The following is a 20025-nucleotide window of genomic DNA, read 5'->3' as shown; positions in this document are numbered from 1 at the left end:
CCTAGAAGAATATAGATAGAGGACCTGCTCCAGGAAGGGAGCTATCACCATAGATACCTATAGTATAATATGAACTAGGGGTGGTAGACAGGGAAGAACTTAGCAAAGTCTGTAATAATTTCTGTGTCCCATTATTTCCGTATGGCCCAGCAAACATTTGTTTACTCTTTTCCATTTTCCTGTGAATTGTCTTTCTTCCCTTTGAAGTCCCAAACCTTTACTCTCTTCTTCTTATCACTGAATGGCATAGAAACCTCAACTGCCAAACTGCTGTGGGCCTCATATTCTTCTGGAGTCCCTCTAGCTATGTAACTAAATTTGATTTTCTCCTGTTAATGTGTTTCGTGCCACTTAAAGTCTTAGACCAGCCAAAAGAATCTTGAAGTGTAAAGAAAAAATTTTCCTCCCCAACAGTTACACTTCCTCCTAAGAACTGAAGACTCCCACAGGATTTATAGAGAATGCCATGACACTTTCTGTATAATTTCCATATATTAAAGGTGTCTGTGGTTCTAGAAGATCAAGACTATACTCCTTAACCACTTATATTCAATGCTGAGTAGCTTTATAAAGCATTTAAAGGGATACTGAAATCTGTACCTGTTACCTTCAGGTGGCATTTTCAGAGGTTTGTCAGCAAGGTCCTCTAGCATTATAAAATAACTAAGTAGGAGACATTAATGAAAGCCACCTGAATTCCAAAATATTTCATGCCTCTTCCCTCACCCTATCACTTTTCTAGAGGTCCTGAAATTCTTAGCATTGTTCATTCAGTCTTCAATTCACAAGTATTTATTGAGGTCCTCCAAATATTTTTTGTTTGTTTATTTATTTATTTAAGTAATCTCTACATCCAATGAGGGGCTTGAACCCACAACCCTGAGATCAAGAGTTGCATGTTCTTCCAACTGAGCCAGCCAGGTGCCCTGAGATCCTTCAAGTATTTAATCACAGATCTATGTGGTAGGAATTCATATAATGGTATATGTATATGAATATACGTCTATACGCTCACAGAGCTCACAGTTGAACTGCAAGAGAGACAAACAAATAATCACAATAATGGGTGCTAAGTGCCATGACAGAAAAAGTACACCTTGCTTAGGAGTCTTACTGGGAACATCTAGCCTGTGAAGATGGAGGGAGCCTGGAGATACTTCCTGGAAGAAATGGTATTTTAACAATCCTATGGTGCCACTCTTTTGAACTAGGCATTTATTTACTCTTGTTAAAATGCAAACCACTTATTCAGAAGAAAAAGACTTTTAGATTAAAACAAACATAAAAACTGTGAGCATTAGGAGAGATTAATGTCCACAAACTGAAGCCCTGGGCTTAATTTTCCTTTTGCAGCCATCTAAAATTTAACAATTTTAATATTACCTCAAGGCATGCTTCTGTGGGGGAATCTTGTGTCTGCATAGAGTTGGGTGCCTAGGGGTGAGGATAGGGCTTACAAGCCTCAAGACACTGAAACAGGATGCAGGCTAAACCAATAATTTTCCCTACATTAAAGTTTTGCTAAAAGCCTACTCTACTTTCGAACTAGTCCTTGCAAGTCCCACTCATCACAGAAAATGCTTCAACTTGGCTTCTAGATAGTGAAAGTGAAGTGTGAGAGGAAAAATATCTTCATAAAATCTGACAATATGTCTAAGGTAGTTGTGCGCCAAGACAAGCTTGGCTGGAAAAATCCATCTTGTTTTCCTAAAGGTTATCTCTATGACCCCTCCTTCTATGTAAATTGTTTATAACTGCGTGATTCTAAAATTCAACATAAAAATTGGTCATTCATTATTTGATTACATGAACATGTGCTGGCATCTACATTACTCATGCCTATAGCATTTTAGAAGTGCCAGTAAAATGAGTCTCCTATTTATTTCTAGAAAAGCTTTCAATTAAACATCACCGCAGCACAAGTTATACAGGCACTCTAGGATATAATAAAATCTCTAACCCTAATCTCAACCTGTGTCTTTTTTTAATCCAATTCAAAACATTTCTCAAGTGATTTGTTTCCAAACAACAGGAAGTTTGGTCTTGTGAAATGAAAAGAAGTGACTAGCAACTAAGAATTTTCACTCTACTCCTTTTCCTGCTGGGAGACATGTGAACTCTGTGAGCCAGGATCCCTATCTCTCCTCCTGATAGTGGGGTGTTCGTGTCTGTGTGTGTGCATTTGTGTGTGTGTGTAGGTGAGTGCATGCATGCACACATGCTCTTATGTTTGGAATGAAGAGAGATTAAGTTTAGAGTTCCCACTTTTGCTGTGGGACAAAGATCTGTCCCTGATATTCCAACATGAAAGTGTGGAAGTGAGGCATGCTTCATAGAAATTATAACAAAGATCTGAATAACATTTTACACTTTCACTTTTATTTTATCCAAACATCAAACCTCTGAGGAAAGGAGGTTAGTTACAGATGCTTCTCTGTTTACAGACTTTCAACCTATGGACGTTCACAGATAAAAATAAAGCTCTCCTATGAGAACACACTACATGGTACCAGCAGATAATGTTTGCTGCTGCCTTTTGGATTATAAAACTGCACTTTTTGCCATCAATACATTTTGCTGTTTTTGTGTTTATTTTGAGACATTTTTCCAAACATCATTAACCACATCAGGTCTAATCAGTCCAAGAGCAGTGGTAGTGTTAGACGCCCTTGTCAAGATATATAATTACCATGGAAACAGAAGAGATTTTTTAAAATTAAAAGTGGTCAGAAAAGGAGGAATTTTTCACGTGAATATTGAATGAATTATTCAAGAGTAGAAATGATTCTGAAGGACAAAGAACAAATCATGGAAAGTACAAAAGTGCTGTTCCTGTGCCAATGGGCAATACCAACAAGAGAATGGAATAGGGACCCTGTTGGAATCTCATGTTAATTCCAGAAGGGGCCAAGCATCAGAGAAGTTTAAGGATTAGCAGATGAGGCCCTGCTGCTAAAACTCTGGTCTCTGGCCTCTTCCAATGTGGTTTCCATCTACACAAGGGGTGAGGTGGTGAGAATGGAAGCTGGGCTGCTAAAGCAGCCCCAGACACTAGGAGACCCCCCAAGGAAGGCAATTGTCTTCCTCCAGAGACTTCCAGTAGATGCTAATTAGGATGATTTGGGGGAAAACATGTCACTCACTCAATCTTTCTTTGTGCCCAGCATTATTCGCTTAGCTAGGCCCACATGACATAGGAGATGTATGAACAAGAACACTAGCCTTAATTAAAAGCTTTAAGAAACTGATTCATGCTCCTATTCTTGGAAATGCATTTGGGACTGCAAGCTTAGTCACTTTGGACTTTTCAACAAATAGACTCACTTACAACTTGATTGTAAGTAGAGGAGTTTCTATATTAGTATTTCTAGTCTACTGATGAGGAAAGTGAGCTTTGGAGAGGTTAAACAGACTTGCTCTAAGAAGTCAGAAGTGGAATGAAAATTCAGTTCAGCTGTTGACTTCAAACCAGGGTTCTCTTCTACTTCATCTTAATTCTTTATAATATGGTTGAACATTCTATCCTATAGATGGACCAAAAACTGATTCCCCAAATTTCCCTCCTTTAAGTCCTAGAAGCAAATAGTGTTCAACACCCTAGATTATCTTTTTTTACATATGATGAGACAAACTTTCTAGCAACCCATAAAGTATGTTACTAAAATATGGTATCATGATCTAAAATTAACACATTATTAGAGTTTACCAAGGACTTAATTCTCTATTCTACTAAGAAGGCTGAATATCACCAAAGGATTGTCACTTTGGCATGTGACCTACTTAAAGACATAGAGATAGTTTGGAACTTCTGGAATTTGTAGTAAATATGCTGTACATTTTGAGTGTTGTTAATCATGAGAAGCCTAGAGATTTCAACTTCTGACATTTGCACCTTTAAGTATAATTCATTGTCCATTTAATTTTAGAATTCTCATTTTAGTTTGTGGTGAGTTGTTGGGTTAATCCTATCATGAATGGTAATGTATTAACAGTATCTTGGGTCAAAATTATCCAATGACTAGATTTTAAGACATAGGTCCACAGAAGCTCAAAATAAGAATTTATTTTGCTAAAGCTGTTATATGTAGAATCGACCCTTGCTCAACAAAAGTACTTGTAAAGAGACACATTATTATTTTTATAAAGTTTTTTTTTATTGGAAAGTGGGAAAAAGCAGAAGAATGAACACAGAGTATTTTCACCTTTGCTCAAAAACATCTGAGCATCACTTTAACCTCTAAAATATGATTACTGCTAACCTTTAAGTATAAATGCCATTGACTACTGGCTACCTGTTCAAGAGCTGCTCCTAATCCCTTTTTCCCTGCTGCCTCCCACCATAGAGGTTGGAAAATGAAGTATGTGCTTTCTTCATTTTTCTTGAAGCTGGAGATAGGCACATGATCTTGTCTGCCCATGAGATGAAAATGGAAGTCTTCTGGGGGAGGCTACTTAAATAGCTTTACTTTCCTGCTGAATGGGGGTACCCCATTTCCACATTCCCCTGGCATTGATGACATGCTTGTAATTACAACAGCCATTCTGGAACCATGAGGAAAATAGCAACAGGATTATGGGGATGCATTGTTAAAACCCTGAACCTATGCTGGCAGTTGCCTACCTACAAATTTCTTATTATGCAAGAAAAAAATAACCCCTATTTATTAAGGCCAATGGGTGTTGTTTTGTGTTAGGATTCAAAAGCATTTTCACTAATGCTTATGTACAAGCAAGTAGGAATTTAGGTGCTGACTTTTGTGTATAATTCTTATTTGCAACATTGCTTTTGGATGAGGGGAGTGTTCTGACTTATAAATAAAAAATTTGGAGCATAACTCCCTTAAAGGATAAACAAGTCCAAGTGTTCATTTTCATTATGTCTCCCTTACCTCCATGCTCTCGCTAGCACTCACACACACATTTGTGCACACACACCTGCTCAAAGACCTATATTTGCCCCTATTACCTAGCGCTGGGATGATAAATTGGTTTCATCTCAGGCACCAACATTGATAGATTGGTAGTGGCTGTCTGGATCACTATGCTGAGAATAATTTTGAGGCAGACAACACAACTCATGAGGAAGAGTGTTGTGATCAATCGGCTAAGTCTTCCATGAATGTGAAAAATGGGCTGGCAGCACCTGTATTTTCTAATAGTTGATCTGATCCAGGGTATCAAATTTTAATTGCTCAACCTACTACCATCCTTTCTCTTCTCTTAATCCTGTTGATAGGAATTTAGCATTTCAAGCTGGGACATTCATAGTCCTTATGTGGGCTATAGTTTACTAACTAGAAAGTGAAGGTATCCTAAATAAAACAATATCCACCTAGGGTACTTAAGTTGGAATTGTAAAGAAATTCCAATTAAGAAAAATTTAATATACACTGTGCTGGCCATGGGGGTGTACCATTTCCTCTCTCTTAAGAAAGAGCTTGCAATTAAGCTGTAAGAAGTGCAATTAGCTGACAACATCCAATACAGTTCCTGCACAACTCACCTCAACTTTCAAGCCAAGGCCATGTGCATGTCTAGGCAGACCCAGACATTGAGCATGGTGGAGATAGGGAGGTTACATCCTGGCCATTTATAGCCAATGCAGGGCTCCACTACAGGCAATCTCTGTTCTGGAACTCATGTAGTATTGGCTAAGTCTTCATAAGATTTGTGTCATTATATCATCTGTCTGAGATATTCCTAGCTTGATTCTGCTTCTTTCTGCCTTTCCTTTCACAAGTGCCATTCCAGCATCCCTGCCCTACTCTGCTCCTTCCCCCTTTATCTTTCACAAGTGGTACTCTGTCCTCTTCACACACACCCAATTCCATCAGAGTGTTTCCTGAAGGACCCAAGCTGATACACACACCTACTCTGGATATGGCTACTTAGATTTACAGGCATTTATATTAAATGTACAACATTCCATAAGACACAATGTGCTCTATTGGCTTTGGCACTAGGGAGTGCAGATTAAAATCCCAGACACTTATCAATAAGTGACATCAAATTAGTGTTCTCATTTTTATTTTTTTAAGTTTGTTTGTTTATTTTGGGGGAGAAAGAGATCATGTGTGCAGGGAAGGAGCAGAGAGAGAGGGAGAGAGAGAATCCCAAGCAGGCTCTGCACTGTCATGAACTATGAAATCATGACCTGAGCCAAAATCAAGAGTTGGACGCTTAACCAACTGAGCCACCCAGGTACCCCATGTCCTCATCTTTAAAATAAGGATGCTAATGGTGATACTTGATGGGACTATGTGAGGACTGAATGAGATGATAACATGAAATTGATTTCTAAACCATTAAGCAGTACATACATTTTAGTTATCACTATTGTTATTATTATTCCAAGTAATCTTAAATATCACTTACCAGCTGATCAATTAACATTTTTTTTTTTTTTTACAAATCTTTATTGTGCCCTTACCATGACACTGGTGCTGACCTAGGAGATGAGGTGGGCAAAGTCCCTGCTCTGGTGAAGCTTACATTTTCTAAATGAACCAAGTACATACAAATTTCATTTTTAAAATACTAATAAGTTAGCAACAGTTCACAAACAGAGAAGGCCATGTCTGTGTCAGTTCAAGTCTAATTGCAGTTTGGTCTTGTCCCAGGACTTGTCTTTGTTAATGTTTCCTGCTGAACTGCCTTTCTTTCTCTTAGTTTCACCACTCTTGATGCTGTGAATCCTGCAGGAGACTAATGGGCCAGGGATAGCTTCTTGCTACACCCAGGGCTCAGCTGGCCCAGCTACTTGCCTTCTACACTTACTATTTTTCTCTTTGTCTTTCTCTTTTTTATGACCCTAACCCCCTTCACCTGAATTTTTGCTACATCTCACCTCTCGGCCCCTATTTCTCTTTTCTTCACTTTCCCATTTCCCCTTTGCTGTCACCCTCAGTGAGAGAAGCTGTTTCTTCGGATGGCCTTGTCCTTTGGTTAGAGAGCAAACCTCCTGGTAGAAAAACAGGAAGACACACCTCTCAGTAAACAAGACCTCTGCTTCTAACATTTCCTGGAGCCTTGTAGCCACAGGAATCAACATGTGTCTCGGAGAGGTCTGTTCACTTCAAATTAACTCAGGGCTCAACGAGGCAAAGAGGGATGTGGCCATCCATTGCAGGCTGTGGTCAGGGCCAGCTGGTTGCCAACCACTGAGAGGCTGGCTGAAATATAGCTATGCTGAGTGTACAATGTCAAATGTCTGCATAAAAGCAGAACCTTCTGGTCCAAAATATGAATATGTCATCACATTCTACACCCATAATTTTTAAAATGGATTTTTTATGGGGCACCTGGGTGGCTCAGTCAGTTAAGTGTCAGGTCTTGATTTCAGCTCAGGTCATGATCTCACTGTTCATGAGATCGAGCCCCACATCAGGCTGTGTGGTGACAGATCTAGTGCTTGGGATTCTCTCTCTCTCCCCTTCCCCCTCTCATGCTCTCTGTCTCTCTCTCAAATGAAACATTAAAAACAAACAAACAAATAAAATGGATTTTTTAATTTTTAACTTAGTGTCTAGAAGCCTATATAGATGAGTGGCTGTCAAATTTTTTGACCATGCTATACTGTTAGAAATATATATATATATATATATATTTGGCACATATATACATATATATATACATATATACATATATACATATATACATATATACATATGTATATATGTATATACATATATATGTATATATATATGTATATAATATATATATATATGGCACATATATACATATGTATATTTGTACACACACATATTTAAATATTTGAAACAAAATTTTCATAAAACACTACTTACCCTTACTACATGTGGAGCTCAAATTGTTCTATTTTTTAATCTATCATAATAGCTTTTTAAAAATGCTGGTCTTGACCCTAGGATTTTTTTATTTTTTGGTGCCATTTGTACTAAATGTGGTAAAGGACACCCTCTTGGACTAATGTTTTTAAATGAATAAAACAAAACTCATAGGATTACAAAGGTAATTAATTACTTTGAAATACAGTCCCATCCTTGAGCCTCTGGGGGTAGAGGGAGCCACGTCCATGGACCCCAGATTAAGAAACCCTGCATGACTAAATTGATTTCACAACCAACTGCTAAGACAGGACCTGAGGTTTGGAAAATATGGCCGTGGACAAAGCCTCAGAACATTTTGTGGTAATTAGATCTTTATCATCGTGTCCTGATTTAAATGTTATTTTTCCTCTCTTTTCCCGTGCTCCCACTCCAGTCACATCCCTGACCACTACCCTGCACACATACAGATCTTCAGGTCATGTATCTGGAATGATATAAGGCACTAGACTACTGTGTCCAGCCCCTTCGATCTCCCCAGTCGCACTCTCTGACTGCCCCCTCTGTCCCTGCCCCTCCAGCCCCTGTCTCAGAACTATTGCAATGGTGCCATTATCTCTACAGGCCAGTGCTCACAGTTGTGGCTTTTGTGGTTTCTTTCCCAGCACTGTGATCCAACAGATGCATTCCGCCCTAGAATAATGGTAGAGGCTGGAGGTGGGACAGCCCAGAGCCCTTGATCTTTATTTTCTCCCTCTTCAGTGAACCTTTTCTAGCAGGTGTTTCCCTCTGATAGGTGTCTCTGCCTCCCACCACCAGGCAGGGACTCAGGGACTCCCAGCCTGCAGCTACAGCTCTAACTTGGGTCACAGTGGCCTGCTGAACACACCGTACCCCAACCCAGAGCAGCTCAGCAAGGGGGTACTGGGAGGAAAAATAGTTACTGCCGTAATGAATTATGCCAGTACCTTCTCAAATGGTTTACTCCTGTGGTTTCCCCCCAAATTTTCACACTCCCATGAACAAAGAAGGAAGCAGAAGAGGAAGAAGAGCCTGTATCCACTTCCTTTTTGGCATGAGAATAAGTCAGACTACTCTAGAATCATTCTATCAACAGAACTTCTTGGTCCAGAATATGAACATTTTCACTATACCCAACACTCACAATTTTAAAAATAGATTTTCTGGTTTTTTTATTCTAATGTCTAGTATCCCATAGACCAGTGACTATAAAATGTTGGGTTCTTTGGTTTTGGGTGTTGTTTTTTTTTAAACCATGCTTTACAATGAGAAATGCAAACATACAGAATAGGGCCTTGGAGGCATTCAAGCCGACCACTTCATGTAGATAGGACTATGAAGCCCTGAGAGCAGATGGGACTTGCCCACAGTCCCACATCAGGAAGGAGCTGACTGGGGCTCATATCCTGCCTTCTCCTCCAGAGGTCTCTCTCCCTTGTTACCTGCTAAGGAGGTTTCTACTATAAAATCCACACAATAGAAATTAAGGTTTTTTAACCTGAAACTAGTAACACTGTATGTTAACTATACTTGAATGAAAATTAAAGTGAGAAACTTAATTTTTTAAATTCATGCCTTACCACCTTTCCCTCAAACATGCTTTTAGAAGTTGAAAGGTCACAAGAGCCTCATAAAATTACCCAGAAGAATTGAAAAGGCAATTGACAGATGTCCTTATTTCAAAATCTGTTTTTCATGAAGATGGCTTTTGCCACTCCGATGAAATTATAATTTTCTTTTTCTTCCCTGGTTTTCTTCTAATTGTGCCTAGGCCTTCATCCTTAAAATAGTTTGTATATATTAATCACACTATACTCCCCTTTTTAGCAAATAAAATTCCAAAACTGTTTTTTAATCATCTTTTAACCCTTAGTCCTTCTCCCATCTCCTAAATCACTTTTCATATCCTATTCAATGAATTACACAATTATTTTTTCAGCTTCCAAATGGTTTGCTATTGTATGTGTCATAGTTTTCTTCTGAATGAGAAAACCCTTATTTCACACAATAGTGCCATTGCTTTTATTCCTATCTCTGAGGGGGTAAAGATCAAGAACCAAACAATAAGACTTTTATATACAGCCACTGCAGAGCTGTCCTGAAGGTCATGGCAAGCCTCAGCCATTGTGTGCTTCACCTTGGGAGTGCTATCAAGAGGCACAGAATGGCAGCAATCCTCAGGACCACAGAGTCTACTCCCTTCATTCCACAGAAGAAGAATCCAAGGCAATCAGGTCATCCCAGAACCATACAGCCAGCTAGTGGCATAGCAGCAGACCCAGAACCAAACCTCGGGCCTCCCTCCCAACATACCATCTTTGCTACTGTCCGGTAAGTCCCAGGAATTCCTCCTGAACTTCCCAGGTTCATCCCAAAGTAGAAATGTAATCCATCTGTGTTTATCTCAGCAGTATGGAGAAAAGAGAATGTCACGACTCCTGGCTCAGCAACATGAATTTACATAATAATTTACATAGCCTGGTTGACTAGTTTCAAGTTTCTCCAACTCCAACCTCCAATCTGTCTTCAAAAGTTCTTTCATGGGGCGCCTGGGTGGCTTAGTCCCTTAAGTGTCCAACTTCAGATCAGGTCATGATCTCACAGTTCATGAGTTTGAGCCCCACATCGGGCTCTGGTCTGACAGCTCGGAGCCTGGAGCCTGCTTCAGATTCTGTGTCTCCCTGTCTGTCCCTCCACTGCTTGCACTCTGTCTCTTGCATTGTCTCAAAAATAAATAAACATTAAAAAAAAAAAGTTCTTTCATGTATCAGAATCCAGACGTTGTCAGCAGGATCATGCATGTGACCTTGTGGTGGCCAGAGGATGGGCTCTGGCATCAAACCTATGCAAGTTATTAACTTCCCTCTGCCTCAGTTTCCCCACATACAAAACAAGGATACTGATAGCACCTGTTCATGCTGCTGTTTTTGAGGATTAAAGGAGATAATGCATGGGAAGGGCTTGGTATTCATAACAACTCAATAAATACTAATGATTATTATTATAGCTACCGATAAGGATTACTACTTGATAGTGTGTTAATAAAAATTTATAAGGAAATGTAAACGAATACTTACCACATCTCCAACATTGGCAGTGTGATGCAGCAGAAATCATCCTAGGCTATGAACTGGGAAATCAGAGCATCAGACCCAGCTCTTCCACTAATGAGCTCTGTGGCCAACAGGAAGCAGGCTCATCTCTCTGGGTCTCAATTTTTTAAACAGCAAATCTAATTCTAATATCTAAATGGGGAAGAGGGACTTCCTGAGAAGTTCAACTTAACAGACTTAAAACCAGTCAAAGCAACCCCATCTCAAGCCAGAAGAAGGTGAACCTCTGCCAAGAATTACCATCCTCTTTGCAGTGAGAAAGCTGGTTCCTTGGTCTACCTCCATGAGAAAAACAACTGCTGGGACATCACTGTCCCCGAAGCAACCCAGGAATAATTTCATCCTCGCCTTCATATGAGCCACCTGCCTGAGCTTAAGCCAGAGAAGAGAGCAGATGAACAATGAATGTCACAGCAATTAGTTTTGGCAATTAGGCAGGCAATTAGTTCTGCAGCATGTAGAATGGGAGGAGAAAATAAATCAGCGCTGAGAGGTGACAGGGAAATATGATTAGGACAACAGGGTTTGGTGACACCCAGGTGGAAAGGTGTGCAACAGGGTCCCAGCCTCCCTTTTCCTATCACTGCTGTGACAAAGGAGGGTGCTTTCCAGAGGTCTTTGGAAATAGCTGTTTAATGGAAGGGGCTTTCAGTTCACTGTTCTAGTCCCTTTCTCAGAGTCACCTCACACCTCCAGTGTTCATTCTTGGCTAAAGTTTTTGCTAGTTTCTCACCAGGAATTCTGCTTACAATGTCAAATGAATGGACCAGTAGGTCCTGGGGATTTCCTCCTTAGCTGAGAGTGTTTGTTTTTTTGTTTTGTTTGTTTGAATAGCCTTGGGAGTTCTTCTCTAGAGACAAATTAATTCCACATTTTGCTTGGGTTAGAGGGAGATATGACATAATTGTATCATATAGTGAGGGGAAAAGTGAGCTTTAAAGTCAAAGATTGGGTGCAGGGGGCACCTAGGTGGCTCAGTCGGTTGAGCATCTAACTCTTGACTTTGGCTCAGGTCGCGATCTCACGGTTTGTTAGATTGAGCCCTGCAGCATGGAGTCTGCTTGGAATTCTGTCCCTCCCTCTCTCTTTGCCCCTCCCCTGCTCACATGCATGTGTGCTCTCTCTCTCACTCTCTCTCAAAATAAAATTAAAATGAAAATTAAATTAAATTAATAAAATATAATAAAATAAAATAAATAAAATAAAAAATAAAGTCAAAGGCCAGGGCTTGGATTCCAGTGCTGCTACTTGCCAGGCTCTGAACTTTCATTTCCTTAGTTCCAAAATGCGCATAATAATGAGGTTGTCAGGGCACCTGGGTGGCTCAGTCGGTTAAGCATCCGACTTCGGCTCAGGTCATGATCTCATGGTTCATGAGTTCGAGCCCCACGTCAGACTCTGTGCTGACGGCTCAGAGCCTGGAGCCTGCTTCGGATTCTGTCTCCCTCTCTCTCTGCTCCTCCTCCACTCATGCTCTGTCTCCCTCTCTCTCTCCTTCAAAAATAAATAAAAACATTTAAAAATAAATAAATAAAAATAATGAGGTTGTCATGTAAAATGCATTACAATTTGGTAGGTCTTCTCCAAAGACATTTGGCCCAAGTTAATTTCACATTTTAGCCCAAATGCCTTGAAGAAGAGAATCAAGTGTCCAAGGAATGGCTGGGCATCACCATCAGGTAAGTCCCTTCTTACTCTGAAATTCTGAACTGGAATTTCTTTTTTTTTTTTTTTCAAAAATTTTTAATGTCTATTTTTGAGAGAGAGAAAGAGACACAGTACAAGTGGGGGAGAGGCAGAGAAAGAGGGAGACACCGAATCTGAAGCAGGCTCCAGGCTCTGAGCTGTCAGCACAGAGCCTGACATGGGGCTCAAACTCATGAAGTGTGAGATCATGACCTGGGCCGAAGTCTGACGCTTAACCAACTGAGCCACCCAGGTGCCCCCTGACCTGGTATTTCAAGCTGCTTTTCTCAGGATAAAGAACTGAGAATAGCTTAGGAGACAGAAGTGAAATGAGGAGTGTGGTGATGTGCAAAGCACAGAGCACAACAGTAGTTTGTCCAATACGTTCATAGCAGTTCTTAGGGAAAGTCTGGGATTAGACCCTGTGGTAGATTTCACACTGCTCAGAACTCAGGTGGGGATCTGATGACCTGCTTAATCAAAGGCACCTTCAGGTTTTGTGAGGCATGAAGCTTATACAACTTTTTTTTTTTTAAAGGATGCAGACATACAAATACAAAAGGAGGAACAAAAGTGAATATTTAGTTAGAATGAGAAAACAGATCATGACAGATTACAGGAATGCTGAAGAATTAGGTCCCTTTCTTCTGAGATCTCAAGTGATTTACCAGAAGTGCTGACATAGAAATGTTTCTGATTGTAACACAATCCTCTCTTCCCACCTGGAACCCTCTATAACTCAGTAATTCAGGCACTCACAGGGGCCCTGCAAGTGAGGGGAACTGCAGCTTACAATTTATTACCTTCATGCTATATCTCTCCTGCACCTAAATGCATTTGCAACAATGCCACTTACACAAGTAGTACTGAAATAACATTAATGGAAAACTAAAAAAAGGGGAAGGCTTCCATAATCCCACCATTTTAACCAACTACCTGTTTCCTTTTTCCATATTCCTTTTCCAGTCTGTGCTCATATACACATAATATATGTACTTGAAATCATGGTATAGACACAATTTCATATTCTTTTTCACTCAACATGCTACCATTTCTCTATGATGTTCCATTGTCTTAATCTATGTGATATTTCAAGGCTGCATAATAATCCACTATCCTGCCATTGTTAGAAATTTGTATTATGTAAATGAGAACTATGAAGATAGGAACAGAATCTTAGACTGACTATGACAGTTCTAACCACCACATAAAAAAAAAATTAAAGAAAAAACCAGAGAATTTAGCCGCATTGCAATTCACAGATGCGTAAATAATCTGTCAATCTAAAGAAAAAAAAAATCAGCCAAACCAATTATTAGGTGTGGGCAGGTAAAGAAACTAGCAGCAGGTTGGATTTCCACTCTTCAACTAATTTCTTCAGTTAAGCAATTGAAAATCCAGTGCGAATGACCCTTCTTGCAGGGTTACTGAATAGAATAAATAGAGATTGCCGTGTGACTGGGTACTACAGTGGACATTTTTTTTCCCTAAGGAGTATTTCCTAATGGAAAGTATTCCTACTGGAGTCACAACATGCCAATTCTATGGAAATAATTTAATCATGCCAATTAGAATGCAAATTGTTCCACAAAACACGATGTAGACCCTCGCTCTGAGAAACTTGTGAACAAAACATTTCAATAGTGCTCAGTAGTTTTGCCTTCCTGGGTCGAAATTAGGAGTCAAGTACAATGTGATTCATAACTTCAGGGAACAATTGCTGTGGGTGGACTCGAGTCACCCACGTCCCCCTTCACACCCAGGCTACACCTCCTTACCTTTTACTTTCTCAACTTCTCAGTGGGGTATAGCAAAGAAACCACGGTGTGGGGGACTGACTTCGTAAAACTCCAGTATAAAAAACTTGGGTGGTAAAGATGTGGCAAGAGTCAAAAGTTCCTATTCTAAATTCGTTGGGTGTCATGTCAGGTGGCAACATTGGGGTTTGAAATGTCTTTTCTGTGGCTTGGAACTGTCTCAACAGCCCATTTAATTCATACGTAAAGTTGATTACAACTTATTACAACTCATTTATAGCTTTATACCTAGATGGGTATAAGCTACCAAAACTATGGCTAAATCATTTTTAGAATGCACTTTCACATTAATCAGTACAACTCACCTTATTTTGAAGTTCCTGATATACCAAAGGGTGTTTCAAAGGCCCCCTGTAAGATTTTAAAGCTGCATCTCTCATGTTTTCATATTAGGAGCAGGACAGAGGATCTGCCAGCAACTGACTGGAGGCCAGGCCACCACTTGGGCTGGAAGCTTCTTCAATCCTATGTCGTAACAATGTTGAGGCTTAGCCTCTCCCTAAGCCTCAACCTCCAACATCCCCTTATACTTTATGGCTTCCATGCCTTGTATTGAGAGGCATTATTTGGGGGAGCAGCTACAAAGAACTGATTTCACAGGGTCTCCTAAGGTATTGATCTTCCCTCTGCATCAGTGACTCACCTAATGTCACAGGGCTAGTGATGATCAAAGGGTCTCTGCCTGGCAAAGACAAAACTGTGTACTCTTTTTTTAATTTTATAGAAGCCAACATCTATGTGAACCAAAAACAGGGAATGACACTCTGACCAGCCAATTTTCTCATTGAAGCTTTTGTAAAATAAAATTTTCTTTGCTTCCTATTTTTATGCTGTCTTATAGTGTTGCTGGCACGAGTAACAATCACACTTGGCACTTCTGTCGTGCTTTTCATCCAAAGATTTCAAAGTGCTCCACAACAGGATTTCATCCTCACTGCAGGCCAGGGAGGAAGGTCAGCTCTATCATGCCTCGTGAGCAGATGGGATGCCGAGAGGTGATGTGACATATGCCTGCCATGCAGAGCTGCAGGGGCAGAACCGGGTTAGAGCCCAAGCTTCCTAATTCCTAACTCAGTCTACTATTCACCTGTCCTAGCTGATGTGGCCTCTTCTTCGAAGGGCTGAACATTAGGCCCAGCACGACACGTTAAGAACAGCTTGTTAAGTGTTTTACTGGAAAGCTACCATGCCAAGGTGACTGACCTCAAGGAGAAACTAGAAGCCCAAATAAAAAGGTTTGACTTGTTTTTGAGGACTACTTTTCAGACTTTAAGAACTTGGCCAAATAAGCCTAACGACTTAGTGCAAATCTCCCGAATGAAAAATGGCTACCAGATTTCAAAACTTGAAAATATCAAAGTATTGGCAAGAAAGTCAAGCAACGGGAATCTTATATTCTGCAGTTGGGAATGTAATTAGTACAACCACTCAGGAAAACAATTTAGCAATAGCTTGTATATTTGAATGGGCACATAGACTTCAACCTAGCGACTCCTTTCCCATGTATATACATGTATAATACATATATGTATACATATAATACATGTGTGTATACAACACATATATGCATATATATGTATACGTATATATGTATACATATATATACATATATGTATACATATATACGTATACATATATACATATATATATATGATGAATTGTTATCCAGGGATGACAATTAATGGATTATATCTTCACATAAAATATGGATAAATCTTATATATAGTACTTAATAAAAAAAGCAAGTCTGGGGGCGCCTGGGTGGCTCAGTTGGTTAAATGTCTGACTTTGGCTCAGGTCATGATCTTGCGGTTTGTGAGTCTGAGCCCACCATCAGGGGCTCAGAGTCTGGATCCTGCTTCGGATTCTGTCTCCTTCTCTCTGCCCCTCCCCTGCTCACGCTGTCTTTCTCTCTCTCTCAAAAATAAATAAACATTAAAAATAAAAAGCAACTGAGAAGATGAGATAAAAGATTAATCTATTTTTGTGAAGCTCAAAAAATATGAAAACTAAACATATGCTCAGAGGTGCAAACATATACAGGATAAAACTGGTTTTTAAAAAACAAGGGAATGATAAAGGCAAAAGCAGGATGGGAGCTCCATCTTGGGAAAGGCAGAGATCAGAGACTGTGCAGTATATTAGTCAGGATTCTGCAGAGAACAGAAGCAATAAGATATGTATAGGAAGAGATTGATGATAAGGAATTAGCTCGTGTGATGAGGAAGGCTGGGAAGTCCCATGATGTGCCATCTGCAAGCTGGAGGCCCAGGAAAGCCAGTGCTGTAATTCCATTCCAAAGGTCTGAGAACCAGGGGAGCCAATGGTGCAAATCCCAGCCAAGGGCAGGAGACCAATGTCCCAGCTCAGTAGGCAGGCAGGAAGCAAAATGGGCCAATTTTTCCTTTCTCTTCTTTTTTGTTCTATTCAGGCCCTCAACAGATTGGATGATGCCCACCCACATTGAGGAGGGCAATCTACTTTAATGAGTTCACCAATTCAAATGCTAATCTCATCCAGAAACACCTTCACAGACACACTCAGGAATAATGTTTAATCCAGGGCACCCCACAGTACAATCAGGTTGACACAAAATGAGCCATACAGGGAGGAACAGAGAGTAGTTAGCATGTTTTAATTCTTACGTTGGGTGGTGGATTCATAGGATTTTTTTTTTTTTTTTACTATTTTTCTTCAAAATTACATACGTGTTACACACATTCTTTTCAAATATTACAAAATAATGTTAGGTCTGAAGAGCTAAGAGTGAAAAAAAAAACATTTAAAGGAAATCCTAGACCTCCCCCCAGGATTGTGTGTATGCATGCACATGTGTGCAGTTTAATATACTGCTTGAGATCATAAACATCCAAAACTTTTAAGGGTCACTATTTGAAAAACATCTATCTATCTGACGATAAACCAAGAGAAGTATTCGAAATAAGCATGAAATTAAAAAGTCATTAGAGTTAGTTTGTAAACAGTTGTATAAATTGAGAAGACATTGAAACTCAAAATAAAATCTGGAAAATATGGGGCTCCCGGGTGGCTCAGTCAGTTGAGTGCCTGACTCTTGGTTTTGGGTCAGGTCATGATCTCACAGTTTGAGAGTTTGAGGCTTACATCAGGCTCTGTGTTCACCGCACACAGCCTGTTTGGAATTATTTCTCTCTCCCTCTGTCTGTGCCCCTCCCCAACTCACGCTGTCTCTGTCTCTCTCAAAAACAAATAAATACACTTTTAAAAAAATCTGGAGGGACGCCTGGGTGGCTCAGTCAGTTGAGCATCTGACTTCGGCTCAGGTCATGATCTCGAGGTTTGTGGGTTTGAGCCCTGCGTTGGGCTCTGGGCTGACAGCTCAGAGCCTGGAGCCTGCTTCAGATTCGGTGTCTACCTCTCTCTCTGCCCACCACCTCCCCCACACTCTGTCTCTCTCTCCTTCAAAAATAAATAAACATTGAAAAAAAAATTTTTTTTTAATCTGGAAAATATATGAACACACAATTTATAGGAAAGTTCAAAAGAGACTTAAAAGAGGTTTGAACTTCATTAGTAAACAAAGAAATACAGATTATTTACAGTAACTTTTTTTTTTAACCTATAACATTGATGAAGATTAAAAATATATTCAGTAGGATACCTGGGTGGCTTAAACATCCAACTTCAACTCAGGTCATGATCTCACGGTTTGTTGGAGCCCTGCATTGGACTCTGTGCTGATAGCTCAGAGCCTGGAGCCTGTTTCAAATTCTGCATCTCCCTCTCTCTCTCTCTGCCCCTCTCCCACTCATGCTCTGTCTCTGTCTCTCTCAAAACTAAATAAACATTAAAAAAAATTTAATAAAAAAAATACTCAGTGCTGGCAGTTCAATGAAACCATCATAAATGCTGATATATAAACCTTTTCCAAAAGCATTTTGGAGATAGGATTCAGTAACTCTGGTGAAGCCCATAACTTTTCACCTAATAACATCTTGGAAACTTTTCCAAAAGAAATAATTAGAAACACAAAGATGTTCCTAACCATATTATTTTTAACAGGAAACATTAGCCTAAATACTGAACAATAGGAAAACGGTTAAATAAAGTGCAGTACATCCTCAATGGAAATTAGGCAGCCATTAGCAATGGTGTTTTCAAAAAGTATTTAATGATATGAGAGAATGCTCACACTAAAGGAAAATCAGGATACAAAGTTATTTATATGGCACAATTGTAGATTTGTAAAATACACACACATACACATATACACAAATCAAGGAAAACTCACGAGAGAGAAGGATGAAATAGCGATCTGTGCAATATGAGCTCATGTGTGGTTTTTAGTTTCTCCTTTATCAGCTTCCACGATTCCTAAATTTTCAAATTTAATGATACAATATAAGTATTTTTCCAGATAATAAGAAGTATCTGCAATAGAGGGGCAGGCATTTCCTGGAACCCAGCGGTGCTGGGTCACAAAGTGTGCATTGTGGGTCGCTCACCTTATCCAGCTTGCATGGGACTCTTCCAGTTTCAGCAATGAAAGGGTCACATCCTGGGAACCCTCTCAGCCACAGATAAAGCAGGCATAGTTGGTCATTCTACCATTTGGCCTAAAGGAATCACTGAAGTGAAAAGCTTTCCCAACTGTAAACTGCAACAGTAGTCTTGATAATTCCTTCAGTCTCTCTATAGAACTGGCTATTTTGACCTTGCAGATTTATGAAGCCTTTAAAAAAAATTTTTTTTAACATTTATTTTTGAGAGACAGACAGATCATGAGTGGGAGAGGGTCAGAGAGAGAGGGAGACACAGAATCTGAAGCAGGTTACAGGTTCCGAGCTGTCAGCACAGAGCCTGACACGGGGCTCAAACCCACAAACCATGAGATCATGACCTAAGCCAAAGTCAGATGCTTCACTGACTTGAGCCACCCAGGTGCCCCTATGAAGCTTTTTAAATAAGTCACATCTTTTTTTTTATTATTTAAAAAAATTTTTTTTAAACATTCATTTATTTTTTGAGAGACAGAGAAAGAGCAGGAGCAGGGGAGGGGCAGAGAGAGAGGGAGACACAGAATCTGAAACAGGCTCCAGGCTCTGAGCTGGCAGCACAGAGCCCGATGTGGGGCTTAAACTCAGGAACCATGAGATCATGACCTGAGCTGAAGCTGGACGCTTAACCGACTGAGCCACCCAGGCACCCCTTAAATAAGTCACATCTTAAAGAGCTTGTTGAAAGCAAAGCAGATTGCATTAACGCTAAATAGGCTGGTTAAGCGACATTATACGAGCTCTGAATGTGTGTTCAAATAGGTCAGGAAACAAGAACTACCTCTTGTCTTTGGGAAAAGAAACCTATTTATCTCTCATTTCATTTTTTGTGCTGTACATATTCTTTCCCTTTGCAAGAGAGGGAGTGGCAGGTGTATCATGTCACCACAGGAAAAGTGAGCTCTGGGGAATCAGCTTAGAGGGTGAAATGAACTTGCTGGTTAGGGCTAAAGCTCTATGGAAGAACAAAGAATTGGGTCTGAAATGCTTTTTTTTTGCCTGCCTTTCTTACACAATCAGGACAAATCCTCTCCCATGCTAAATCTAC

The 20025-nt window shown here is 39.9% G+C and overlaps 1 long non-coding RNA gene across 1 annotated transcript in view; it reads right to left on the bottom strand.

Moving 5' to 3' along the window:
• LOC128315170 (uncharacterized) overlaps positions 1 to 20025 on the bottom strand; it is a 66314-nt gene that overhangs the window by 23493 nt on the left and 22796 nt on the right. The window contains exon 2 of the long non-coding RNA XR_008297645.1: positions 18713 to 18795. This is a non-coding gene — a long non-coding RNA (uncharacterized LOC128315170). The remainder of the gene's footprint in view (positions 1 to 18712; positions 18796 to 20025) is intronic.

This window comes from Acinonyx jubatus, chromosome C2 (assembly GCF_027475565.1).
Source record: "Acinonyx jubatus isolate Ajub_Pintada_27869175 chromosome C2, VMU_Ajub_asm_v1.0, whole genome shotgun sequence".
In the NCBI taxonomy this organism is placed as follows: domain Eukaryota; kingdom Metazoa; phylum Chordata; class Mammalia; order Carnivora; family Felidae; genus Acinonyx; species Acinonyx jubatus.
Note: the sequence above shows the minus strand (reverse complement) of the source record. Positions and strands in the feature narration are given on the sequence as shown.